Below are 13,398 nucleotides of genomic sequence, written 5' to 3' on the forward strand. Positions count from 1 at the left end.
TGAAATCCCTTCTCACGCAGCAGGAAGCAATATCTTGCTTCCAACTACCCTCACCCATGCAACAGTTAAATAGTAACACTGAACAAAGTCTGAAATCCTAACTGAAGGCAAAGTACGCTGCTTTTTAGATAACTTAGTTGTAGCATTTCTAGCAATGTATAGGATAACAAGAAATATTAACCTGTGTTTAAAGGGTTAATCTCTACTGCTGAGCTTTATTAGAATGAACAGAAATTACTGCTTTAAACTCCAAACAGTGATGCCCTTCAAAGGGAACAGAAGTATGCTAAAAGGTAACTTCTATGCTTTGGAAAAAATTCTTTAAGGTAATGCCATAATGGTGTATTTCAGTTTTTTCTGTAAAACTCAATTTGCTTATTCCCACTCAAAGACCCACTACCCATTCTTTAAACTACTGCTTTTCCAAAACAAATCAAGCTTACCGGTTTCACCTCCGGTCACTGGCGGCACTTCACTCGGCAAGTTTTGAATTTCCACAGGAACTTAATTACCTTTCAGCTTAAAGTACAGGCAAATGAAGCAACAACCCTACGTAAACAGACACTGTCCCTGCCTGGGATGACAAGGTGCAACATCTGCCTTCTCCTCACAGCAACAGAAGCTTCAACAGGCTTATGATAAAGGTCCGTCCCTACAGAATTTACACTTCGAATTAATGAGTTGAGCTGATGCCTGTTGTTTATCCTCAGTCTATACCATGCACAGGCAAACTAGAGAGTGATCTTAATACTGAAAAATGAAAAATATTCGTAGGTTAGATACCATGATGAGGAAAGGAAGCAAGCAAGTACCCGGTGCATCCCAGCTAAACCTCAAGTGTTATGTGAAGTAAATGTAGTGTACTTCAGCTAAACCCTTATTTAAAATTATTTGGGACCACCCCTCCCCAGAGGCATAAAACTTTACCTAGAGAATTAAATGGTTTTTTTCTGTATGCCTGATGCTGTTCCTATGAAGCCTTCTAAACTTCGTATCAGTCTTACTTCTAACAATGTCTTGTTCAGAACATACTAAATTGAAACTGTGGTTGGTTGATTTGTCTTTTTTTTTTAAATAACATACACCAACAGTTTTGGATTTCCTAACTACTAGCAGGTATACACCATAATATGGAAGAATAGTTGCATCCTGCTATGAAATATAACTTCTTGTTATATATTGCTACAATACACAAATCTGCAATTAGATAAACTGAAGTTCAGAAATGCAGGATCAAGCCACCACCTAAAAGAAAAAAAAACTTGAAAGAATTAAAGCTTCCTTAAACCAGAGGAATCCATACTAAAGCACATTAGAACCAAAATTAAAAATATTTTGATGCTGAATAAATAGAAATCTGAGGAACTGGCCAATCTATTGAAATACAACCTTACATTTAATTTTGTAGGAGTGAACAAGATTGCTCTACTAAAATACACACAAAGAAAACATCAGTGTTGCAAGAAAACAGTTTTAGGGTTTTTTTCCTACTAGTAAGGTATTTTTAGGTAAATATCAAGTCTGTTGTGTAAACACCTATTTGACTAGTGAAAACACTCTTGGCATTTCATTTAAAATACTGTTCAAATATTTTTTAACAGTAAGTATATAGTATTGAGAAATAGAACTAGGGAAAATCTGATTGGAAAATTAGCTCAAGGGTAACACCTGAATTTTTAAGAATACATGCTGTGAATTAAACATTTCCTTTTACCTGACATGGGGAGGGATGGCACGTAACAGCTGCATGCAGAGGCAGAACTGGAGCAGCACAGGAATGACTCCTGAAACACTCCCCCACCCCCAAGAGACTCAGCTGTTATGTGTGGGAAAGTGTCAAGATCCCTTTAACCCAATTTATAGCTTAATGTTGGAATAATCTAAATTAAAAAAAATTAAAATGCTGTTGAGTGAAGACAAAGTCAATTGATTCATTCCAAGTGCTTTTTCACTTGGTAGGATCACATTTTAGTGGCTGTTAGCATATTAAGATTTAATGGCTTCATCAGGGAAGTAATGCTTCCTCCTCATATTTTGAGGACTTCTAAAACTAGAATTTTACATGACTGCCAATACCAAACCTCAAGTTATCCTTCCTTTTTCAGAATTAGATAATGCAGTGGGATGTGAACACGCATTAAAACTATATAGTAATAAATACAAGATCCTGATTAAGTCAACGCACATTAGTTCATGTGAGTATATCTGGAATATGACTAATCAGATGAGTTTTTTGATTTTGCATATAAAAGTTCTACTACAGAAAACTCAAGTTGACAGATGCTTTAACATTCTTTCAAGAAAATCTATAAAGCTATAAAAGTTCTGCAAAACCCTTAATCTAGCCAAAGCTGACTAAAATGAGACATAACCCTCCTGAAACTTAAGAAAAGCAAAAACAACCCGGTTCAGATCAACTGGGCTATAAACATCAAAGGATATATTTGCTGTTTTCAGATAATGAAGACTTGATTAGATTATAGAGCTATATAGCATCAACTAGATCAGGCTTTAAATTTTGTCCAAAAAAATCAATCAATTAATATTTTTAAGAAGACCATATTATTACGTTTTGACCTGCAGGTATTTCAAATTTAATTAAAGTTTCTTTGTCCTTCTTAACTACTTGTTTATAGAAATGCAAACTGGCTAGTTACAAGATCAGTGGCAGGGGGTAGGGAGGTTGCCATTTTCCAAATGTCTACTTCTCCTGCCCAACCTGCTGCCCCTCCACGCCATTTGCAGTCACAATTTCCTATCAGATGAGCAACCTGCAGCCCAATATTTTAATGGTGTACATGTAACCCCCTAAACCCTGGAAGGCATGAAAATCTTTTTTACCGCAGCTTCTCTAGCACAAAGAAGCAATTTTCACTTCCATGTTCAGTTGTTATAAAGACCAGTCTGGATCCAAAAAAGAACTCTAAAATGGTCAGAATATAAAAGGCACAATTCAGCACAGAGGTCCTTGACTGCTCCATCATCTAGATAGACCTACAAGATAGATCTATTTTATCTTACTCATGATAAAGAACTCAAATTCCCACCCCTTACCCTGCACAACATCTAATGATTAGAAATACTATGTCCAAATGTTCTCAGCTTAGCATAGACATAGTCCAGATGATTAAAACAGTTCTTAATTATTAGCAATTGCATGTAATTATGCCTATAGTAAAAGGCTGCTCTATACAAAACAAACATTAACGCAAAACCAAATTGCAAAGCAAAGGCTGACCTTTAACTGGTATCCCTAGAAACACTTTGGCTAGCTAATGAGTACTACACAACGTTCAGATTCTTGCATTTTCTATTTTAGTGTATTCTGAAATGCCAACATGTTAAAAGATCAGTCTGGTTCACTAATTACTTTAAGAATTTACTTACATTACATAATTACCTACTGTACAAATAAGATGGAACCTAAAAGATCAACTTTAAAAGGAAGAGTTCTGTCTTAAAACATTTAGCTTCGGGTTTTAAAAATGCAGGCAGGCAGTAAGGCCAGGGCTTAAAAGCTTCATCTACAAACAGCTTCAGAAAGCTAATGAGAATGATCTGATGCTCCAAAATGTTAACATATACCAACTCTCACTCCATGGATTGTGTGCAGACAATCATATTTCACAACTTAGTTATGATTCTTCATGATACATGGAACATTAATTCTTGTTTAGAGTAACTACTGCACAATTTCTTATCTTGGTCTAACTCAGTAAGCTATTCTAAATACTGGCATTTATACCACAATGCTCCTTACCACATTTTCCTTTACGCATCTGCAGAATACTTACCACATCTGTTGTTTTGTGGGTGAAGTCACCGCACGAAACATTCTCTTTCTTAGCCTTGCAATAGAGCTTAGAAATCAAGAGATAACCTAACTATTTCAAACGAAGCTTGGACATGAGCTCATTTTCAGCATTCCTGCTATAGATATGAATGAGACCTTGACAAGAGATGTCAGTATCTAAATCCAAAAATCTTTGCCTTCCTGAAAAACAATTTCTGAATATTTAAATGCTTGTTAACATTAGAGTTGCTAAACTGACTGAAGTTCAGTATATTACAGAACTCATTCACACAGTTCATGCTCTACCCATCTGGTCACATCCTGATAGAAGCAACCAGGCTATTCATATATTGTTTTTACTTCAAATTAAAACAACAAGCCTGAGAATGTTGTTCCACAACCATGCTCTTGTGCAGCAAAGCCAATTGGAGATTTCTTTCCTGTCCCCATATTCTAGTTCATCGCCTCCCTCTGTTGTGTTGATGCAGCTGTTTCTGAGACAATGCTGAAAACCAACAATGATACCCAGCTCAGAAAGTGGGATTTACTGTTAGTGGTTTTTAAGAAGACAAAAAAAGAGTATTACCACTCCAGCCACGTCACTGGTTGGTTTCAGCATTACTCCAATGACTGTCATACTGACATAGATTATGTGGAGTTAATGAACAACCAAAGGAGCAGCTTTCCAAGTTCTGTCCCAGGAGAAAAGTCCTCGCATACTATACTAGAAGAAACCATGGGGTGATCTAGCCCATTGCTCCCTACACAGAGAACATCTATGCCATGACTGACAATTACTGTACTTGCAGTTCTCAAATCTCCAGAGGTAGATCTTTCATGATGTTCCTCAGCAAAGCAAGGATTCCCTCCTAGTTTTAATTATCCTTCACACAGATCACTTGTTCCTAAAACCTCTCATTCCTGAAAGTATTCTGTTTACAGATGAACTGTGGTTAAGGCAGCCCCGAAACTCCTCTTAGTCCACAGGACCTTTGCTTTGTCAGGCAAATCTCTCCTGTTGGGTGGAGCTGTTAAAACTTCTTTAAAAGAATATTAAAAAGTGTGAATGGTCAGTTTGGCATAAAACATCTTAATACATTTTATTACTTAGCCACTATGATGCTGTCTCCTTGTTCTGACAGGTTGATATACACCAGACCGTGCTCACTCAAACCTATTTGTGTTTTACCTTAGTTTCAAGCCTTCCTGTCTTTGTAGGATTTGGTTCAATGCAGGTTTTGTTCCAAAAAGCACATGAAAGGATCTGTCTCTGAAGCACAGCCACTGCTTAAAGCTTTTTTTTTTTTTCTGATCCCTGACTCTGCAAACCGATATATGCAGAGAGATACTTTTGTGGAGCACCATTTAAGTCACATCAACTTGCAGGATCCGCACCTCACTTATCAGTATACTCCAAAATAGTTCAAGCAGTAAAGCTGGACAGATTATTTGCAGCATGTAGTATGCTAAATGATGGTATACTTCATGGTCTCCTAACTATGGCAAGATGCTGGACCCTAATGACATATGAGTTATCACTGATTGCTTCAGCATGTTCTAGAAACCCCCAGTCTTCAGCCTGAAACTGCTGCCTGGCTAAGGAAAGGGGGGAGTTCAAAGAGCTGAAGGAGGCCTTGGAGATACTGGTATTATAAAATGATAGAACACATTTAGGAGAGGCTTAACATAGGAAGCCGCTTAACCTGCAAAATAAAGGTTGCGTATCAGGAAAGTGAACTAAGACAAGAGAGCCATCAAAATACCCAGGCTGTAATCACATCTAGGTGGCAGCCTCCATAACACACCTAACAGCCTTCCCAGTCTAAAACAAACAAAAAAAATCCTCCTGCAGAGCTCCTTTATAGCATAAGTTGGAACATAAACAGCAAGTATTTTAGTTTTAAAGTAAACAACTATGTATATATTTTCTGCTCCTAGTCCTTCCCTGATTAAAAAAAGCCCTCTGAGGCATTAACAGAAGGATTCATGTTGCAGTCTTACAAAAGAGAAAATTGAGTTGTTGCCAATTTTTAATTTTTTTTTTTCAAATAAGCACCATCTTGGAAGTGTAATTAGTAAGCTCAAAAGCACACGTTAAACATTTAAACAGCTTCTTCTATGGGGCCTGCCCAAGCATTTGTAAACTCTTTAAGACTTCAACTGCAGAAATCACTCCATGTAGAAATCTGCGCGCAGGCCCCCAAGCTTATGCCAAGCTTCCCTGCTGAGTGGGCTTCTACAACCCAATTTCAATGTAGGAACATAAATTATGTCACTTAATACAATGCTAATAATCTTGCAGGATACTGTACAATAATCACACTTCCAAGTGTGAAGCACCAGCACTGAACAAGGAATACAAAACAGATGAAACCCTGCAGTGACTCAATTTGAGCAATTCATGTATAAAGCTTTCAAAATTACACCATGAAGAAGCCTAAATTTAGAATGAAGTCAGTAATGTCAGTGAAGTATTTTGACACTGAAACCAGTGTAAAATCTCAATATATGGATTAAAAAAACCCAGATACATTGTATGCAATGGGGCAAGGATCAATCTGTGTCTCGAGCAATAGGACTAAAATCTAGAAGTAGGGTCTGTTGAGGTTGTTCTTGTAGGGTTTTAAGGTCAGTGGTAGTTTTTAAAAGCTCATCATATGCAACTGGAACCATTGAATACTATACATTTCTCCTAGCAAAAAAAGCCTATGGGAATAACTGCCAATATTAGCATAGTCTCTCAATTCTGCAGATTGAAAGGCATCTTCGTTCATAAAGTTACTGTCTGGGTATAATCTTCACTTAATGTGGCTCCACTTGGGCCAGGGATGTAGCATTACAAACTGCACATACACGTGTTCAGCCAAAATTACACAACAAAACCAGGTAATATTTAAACCTCAATATTCTGATAGCAAACAGAACCAGGGCCTCTGCAACAGGGACTGCCTGCTGTAGCAGGTGCTGCACAACTGGAAGGAGGAATTCTGGTTCACCACACAGCTTCCTGGGCACAGTGGTAATCCAGATAATAAGGCACACTGCACTACAAACAAAAATACTTAGCTTTTTGGTGATAGATTAACAGGACCATTTTTATTTACGCTGCCACTCTTTAAAAAAATAGATGCTTTTGTTCATCTGTTGGGAAAAAATTTTTGGTTTGCTCAATCTTGGGAGCATTTGACCCCATTTTAAACACAGTGGTTTCCCCATCATGAACACTGTACTTGCTTAGAAGAATGTCTTCCTAATATCTAGTACAGCCTGATCTTAATTTTGCCTTGGAAGGTACCACGCTCATTCAATTTGCAACCCTTTGCAACATGTTTTCAAGTCTTCATATGTAAAACGTCAAAAGTATTTACCTGCCCATGCAGTATTACAGTCTCATCTATCTTTATATTTCAGTTCTTCCTCTAAAATTCAGGCAAAGTGAACAGCCTGAACACATCGAGACTGTATTCAGAGTTCAACTTCAAAACGCAAACAGAAAAGAGATGCATAGTAGTATCCTTTATATAAATGGACTGATCCAAGCGATTCAGGTGAAAAGTGAACAAAGAGTTAATCCAAATGCGAAGGGCTCCATTTCAGTAATAGCATGAATAAACCCCCACAGAAGGCTTCATTGCTAGCAGCAAACTCCACAGAGTCCAGATGAACCAGCAGGAAGAACAGAGGGCGGATAATCCTGTAAAATTACCTCAGTGGAAATGTTGATAAATTCCCAATTACGAGACCTGCTCTAGAATGAAAAAAAAATGCAAGATACAATACAATTACCAGTCAACACTTGCACATCTTTGTATTTAAGCCAGACAAATACCACAGGTATTTCTTAATCCCTTGAATTTTGAATTAGTGACCCACTGTGGTAAAATCTAGATTAAGAAAATAAGTCCCAGAAATCAAATGAAAAACCAGAAGATCTGCAACTCCAGTTACAAAGTGAATACCCATCAGTGAAGTTGTATTTTCAGTAGTACAATTTCCTGTGTATTTGTGGAAACACAGATATCTGTATTACAAAAAACCAACAAACAACAAACCCCGTTTTACTGTATTTGTTCTGAATATATTTTTTGTATTACACAAAGCAAAGTAGGTTTCATATTAATTTTTAATGTCTGTGGAAAAACTGCCAATAAAATACGTGCTTACAATATATACGCGTATCAAGATACAGACAGGTGTATAGACACATACTCTTCGAAAGCCTTGCCTGATCCCAGGCTTAAAATTCCCTGCAAATCGGTACTGCCCTGGCAGCCCCTGGAGCCGCCGCCCCCCGCTCCGGGCCCGACGGGCGCACACGCTGCACGAGTGTCGCACCCACTTCAGGTTTGCAGCCCCGTACACCTGCCCGAGTCGACCGAACACAAGAAAAAAAATCCCCTCCTAATTAGCTCAATTAAGCAGCAATCGCTGCCGGGAGGTCCGAAGGGGCCGGGTTTCCCTGCGCCCCCCCCCTTCCCCTCTGTTTATCCCTGCATGCGTCTGTCCCGCGGCCTCACGTGCCGCCGCTCGGCCCGCCTCCCCCGCTCCCCCATTGGCCGCCGGGGTTGGCAATCACTCCCCGCGCCTGCCTCGCCGTTTCCCTCCGCCGGAACGAGCAAGGGCCGCTCCGGGCCCCGGCGGCGGCGGTGGTGAGGCCTCGGCCCCCGCTACCGGCGGGGCGGGGAGGTGCCGGCAGCCCCCCCCCACCCCCACCCCCGGAGCGGCAGAGGCGCTCCGCTGACAGGCAGCGCCGCCCGCCCTCGGTGCGCTCCCTGCGAGGCCAGTCGGCCCCCGGGGAGGCAGAGGCACGGGGAAGCCGTGCGCTGAGGGTGGACGGGCAATTACCACATTGATGTCATTTCCCTCTGCCTTTGTTTAATTATTTTAAACTCAATTGCACAGTGAGGGGGGGGAGGAAAAAATAACACCAAAAAAACAAACAAAAAAACCCTTCAGGCTTCCAGATGCCATTATACTAATTTCTCTTAATTGCCTTCCCGATGCAAATGAAGCCGGGCTCCCCGCGCGGCGCCGCCCGGCCCGGCTCCCTCCGTACGCCGGTGGGTGTTTACCAAGTCCCCGGCGGCGGCGCCCCCCCCGCTCCCCGCCGCGATACCGGGCATTTCCCACCCGCTCCCCGGGGCGCGGAGCCTCCCCGGGGCGTCCCCGCAGCAGCAACCGCCCGGGCCCCAGCGCTTCCTCCGCCGTTCCCCCCTCCCGCCCAGAGGGGCCTCGCCCCCTCCATGACACCCCCAAACCACACAGCGGAGGGGGGGAGCGGGCCCACCCCGGCCAAACTCTGAGGGAGACTCCCCCCTCCCCCTCCCCCTCATAACGCCGCTCCCCTCCCCCACAGCACCCCCCCGCCAAGTGCTGCCCCCCCTGAGCGAGAGCCCCCCCTCCAGGCGAGGCGCCGCGGACGCCCCCCGCGGCCGGGGCCGCCCCTACCTGTGGCTGCAGCATCCCCGTCCCCCCGCCGCCCTCGCTCCGCCGCCTGCCTGGCTCTTTGTTTCCTGCCGCGGGCCGGACGGGAGAGCAGCTCCCCCCCGCCTCCTCCTCACACTCATTGAAAGCAAACAAGCATCATGGCGGCGCTGGCGGCGGCGGCGGCTGCGGGCGGGCCGTCCCTCCTCCTCCTCCTCCTCCTTCTCCTCTCCCTCCTCCTCCTCCTCCTCCTCCTCCTCCTCCTCTCCCTCCGCCCCGCCTGCCCAGGCCGTCCGCACCCCACGCACGCTCCGCGGCCGCGGGGGGCAGCCCGGCGTGGCGGGAGGCTGGGGAGAGATCGGGGGCTACCCGCGAGTGGGGGGCACGGAGGGGCTGGGGAAGGGGTGGGGGGGCCGTGGGAGTGATAAAAGGTGGGGGAAGGCGTTTGGGGGGCTGTTTTGGGGTACCTCCGTAGGAATCGGGGCGGGGGGGGAGAGGAGGAAGGGGGAGGCAGGAAAATGCGTGAAAGTAACGCGTCCGCTGTATCGTAAAACACGAAACCGGGGTAAATGTTACGTCGCAGGGCGATGGTTTCTAGTAGGAGCCCAGGAAGCCTAACTAAAATAGTCACTTGTTTGAAGAAGAACTTTTAAATTCTGCAAAAGTCTGAATCAGGAACTCAAATATTTGCAGTAGATGTGCTCAGACAAAATGTGGATGGTGTGCTGGATGCTTTTTAGGAAAGAGGATATCTTTTATATGTTTGTGTCTTTAATAGCAAAAGAGTGCCCCTAGACCCTTCGCTGTGACCTTTGCACAAACAGCGTGTACCATGAAATGGCCACTAGCATTGCCATCAGCACCTTTGTGAGACTCAGGTTACGGCTCACATCGTTTTCTCCCTTGAACTGATTAATGGGTGTATACCGAGATATTTGGAAAAATAAAGGATGTTCTTAAGTGTGGTTATTTCTGCCCCTGTGCAACAAGGCTTTACAGCAAGATGGGAGATGCTTGGTGAAGTGATGGGAAGCGCTATCCGTGGTGTAATACTGGTCAAACCCATAAATAATAAATTCCAAATGAAGGATTTCCTCTGATTTTCATAGTATTAAAATGTTCAAGCATTGGTGATGGAGCAGCAAACGTGTGCTTGGTGTGCACCACCTCATCGACAGGAATAGTAAAGAAGCAAAACGTTATCCCAGATACACAACCCTGTGTCTGAACTGGGAAAGCTAAAAAAGAATTGAAGCCTCATCTGCTTAGGTATAACTGGATATGTAGCTGGAAATAGATACCACTCACGCTGTTGTGCAACAAGGCATTCTCTTTCAACATAATTTAAAGAAGGATACCTGGTCGTGCTTCTGAGCAACACCATCAACGACCACCGAGAGCAGCGCTTTGAAAAAGGTGACTCTGGCGCGCTGCGTACCAAACCTGGTCACAGAACGTCCTCCATTGAAAGGCTCAGCCCTTTGGCACTTTGTTGGAAATAATCCTGCTACCCTTCAGATTTCTGTTCAGCCTTGTTGTATCACGTATCTGAAATGCTCTCAGATGATAAAGTATCTCCTCGCCGCATGGCGCAGTCCTGTGCTAGAGATATCTGAGGTAGCTCCGTTATGGGATGCAGCACAGGCTCTGGCAGAAGGGCCGGATCTGCTTCCCGGGCTTGGCTGGCTCTGGAGAGCTGACAGTCATTCAGAACTAACTCGAGTAGCTGTACATGTCATGCTCCTGTGCTGTGTGTCTTTTTTTTTTTTCCGATAACCAGCTGTCCCGCACATTCTTCAGTTAATACTTTCTAGGTGAGATATAGCCTCAGTAGACTATATCATTTTGCCCAGAGCTAATTCTCCAAAAGCAGTAGGAAAGTCTTTGAATACGTTGCAGGATTTTCCAGGAATTGCTGCTCAGCAAAGAAAATTCAGCTGATCATAAGTCTCTCAAAAAACGCTTGCAGGGAAGCTTCATTCCTCGGGGATGGATGCTGGGGTAATATTACAGTAGACTTGGAAAGGTCTACTGGCGAGGGCCTTCATTGCTGCAAGTGGAGAACAAATGGCAGAAAATACTAGTAATTCTCAAATAACCGAGATAAGCAGAAAGAGCATTACAGGAAATAATTTGAAAGCAATTAAAAAATAATTCTGTATTTTTGCCTGTTGTATAAACGAACAGGGGATCCCAACAATTTGACAGATTTCAAGTTAATTAACTTTCTGATAATTTTACAGGTTATTTACAAAAAAGCCAACAATATTTGAAGAGTCTAAAGTTATGGCCTTTTATGTCAACAATTTTCCTTTGAAATGCTAGCTTGCCTCTGCAGTTTGAAACGACAGAATCAAGTAAAAACAGGTATGTGGGGGATTTTTTTAGAAACTGTTATGCTCCACTGAATTTCCTGTGCAGAAGTGCTGCTGCTCATCTGTACGTATGATTAACTTTTGCTCCCTGTAAGTGTTATCAGACCTGTAACCAGGCAAACACTGGAGCAGATGGCCAGTGCCAGTATCGGTGTTTCTGGTCCGGGTGCTTAATGAGATCTGAGAGTGTAATATGAGGCTCTTTCATTTTGTCTGTCTCGCATGGCAGATATACTTCATGCAAGTGCTCTTGTTGCTCAAGGTCACAGATTCATCAATCAAAAGAGAGCCCTTCCCATTAATCTTTTGCCTGCCCATGGGAGTTTCCATGCGTCTCAGGAGCTGCTGTTTTTGCATGGAGTGCCGTTGTCCTGAGTTTGGGACAGTACTATTAAAGACAATCAGATTAGAGCAGAAATTAGTCCCCTTTTTTTTAACACAACATTAAATTTGCCATACTCTGAGCTTAAGTTTTCATTCATTAGCCCTAAAACAAAAATACCCTTTTGTGCTGTGGAATTAGGCTTCAGTTGGGCCAGACCTTGCTTGTGACACACAACTATGTGTCCCACAACACAAAGGTCAATGTCCTACAACCTTTCTGACCATCTACCTGGAGCCAGAAGTATTTCTGTGAGTAGTTTCAAAACTCTTAGCACCTCTGCCATCTCCCTTCTTCATGCACACACCCAAGGCAGGAGCTGGGGAGTGTGCCTGGGAGGCCTCGGGGAGTGCTGCTTGGTCCACCTTACCAACACATACAGCTGTTTTGACGTCCTGTTGCCTCTGTGCACTGACAGAGGGATGTGAAACTTGTGGTAGAGGGTTGTCTGTGTGGCTGAGCTAGGGTACTTTTTGCTTTGTTTAAATTGCTAAATTTGGTGAAGCTATGCTTTTTGAAATATCTGTATACAGTTGTACAGTAGAGGCTTGTTTGACTTGTAAATTCTTTGTAGTACAAGATACATCCTTCATCCTGCATGGCTCATACATGATGGGTGAGCTGAAGAGGCATCAGTCACCCATCCTGAGAGAGAAGAGGTACAGAGCTCTCGTGGCTTGTGTCTGGGGTTACAGAAGAGGTGAACAAGGAAAGGCTCAGTGCTCTCCGCCCCCCTACTTTCTGTGCCCAGGAAATGTGAAAAAAAACCCCACTGTAACTGGAGGCAAGAAATGAAGCAGGGGAGGAGAGCAGAGTTACGGCAAAGCAGGGGAGATAATGAGGAAGAAAGGAGTAACGGGGAGGAGGAGAGGGATCCCAAACAGGAGGGCAGAGCTTAATTATGGTTTACATTTTCAATATATCCAGGTAGAGAGACGAGGATCTGAACTGCAGGGTAGCTTCCATGACTGTTGAGATCAGTGGGATCACTGCTCTGAACATGGGACATTCCTAAAATGACAGATACTCTGAAAAATGAGGGCTTGGAGCACTCATATTGTACATCTAAAATCACTGCATGCTTAATGATTTCAGCCTTAAGTTTTATGGCCTGTTCTCCATCTACCAAGTGAATGTAAGAGCATCTTCTGTCACAGTTGGATAGTAAAGATAAATCTTTGATGTTTATTGACCATTAAAACTACAGTGAAAGCCCTATACAAAAAGCATTGAGACAATTAATATTCCTGCTTTCCTCTGCATGGAATGGAGTTCAGTGGTTTCCAGAAGGCTTGTATATAAAAAGATAATTGAAAACTCCCCTCATGCATATCCACAACAGAGCTGAATGAAGGAATTTTAATCCTGGGATGGCACAATTTGTAGGTAAGGGCTTTGCAGCCTTAGCATTACTTTAATACGCA

At 43.1% G+C, this 13,398-nt stretch overlaps 1 protein-coding gene across 5 annotated transcripts in view; it reads right to left on the bottom strand.

The window, feature by feature from the left end:
* CNOT6 (CCR4-NOT transcription complex subunit 6) overlaps positions 1-9,449 on the bottom strand; it is a 33,563-nt gene extending 24,114 nt beyond the window's left edge. Inside the window, exons 1-2 of one of the 5 annotated variants that reach the window (XM_075102797.1) lie at positions 9,242-9,399; positions 7,162-7,541 (exon numbers count right to left, since the gene is read on the bottom strand). The gene's annotated coding sequence lies outside the window, so the exon portion shown is untranslated. Of the gene's footprint in view, positions 1-443; positions 1,241-7,161; positions 7,542-8,002; positions 8,291-9,241 lie in introns of those variants that run through there. The other 4 variants (XM_075102799.1, XM_075102800.1, XM_075102795.1 and 1 more) reach the window with 4 other exon arrangements.
* Between the last annotated feature and the right edge of the window lie 3,949 nt (positions 9,450-13,398).

This window comes from Phalacrocorax aristotelis, chromosome 8, assembly GCF_949628215.1.
Source record: "Phalacrocorax aristotelis chromosome 8, bGulAri2.1, whole genome shotgun sequence".
Lineage (NCBI taxonomy): Eukaryota > Metazoa > Chordata > Aves > Suliformes > Phalacrocoracidae > Phalacrocorax > Phalacrocorax aristotelis.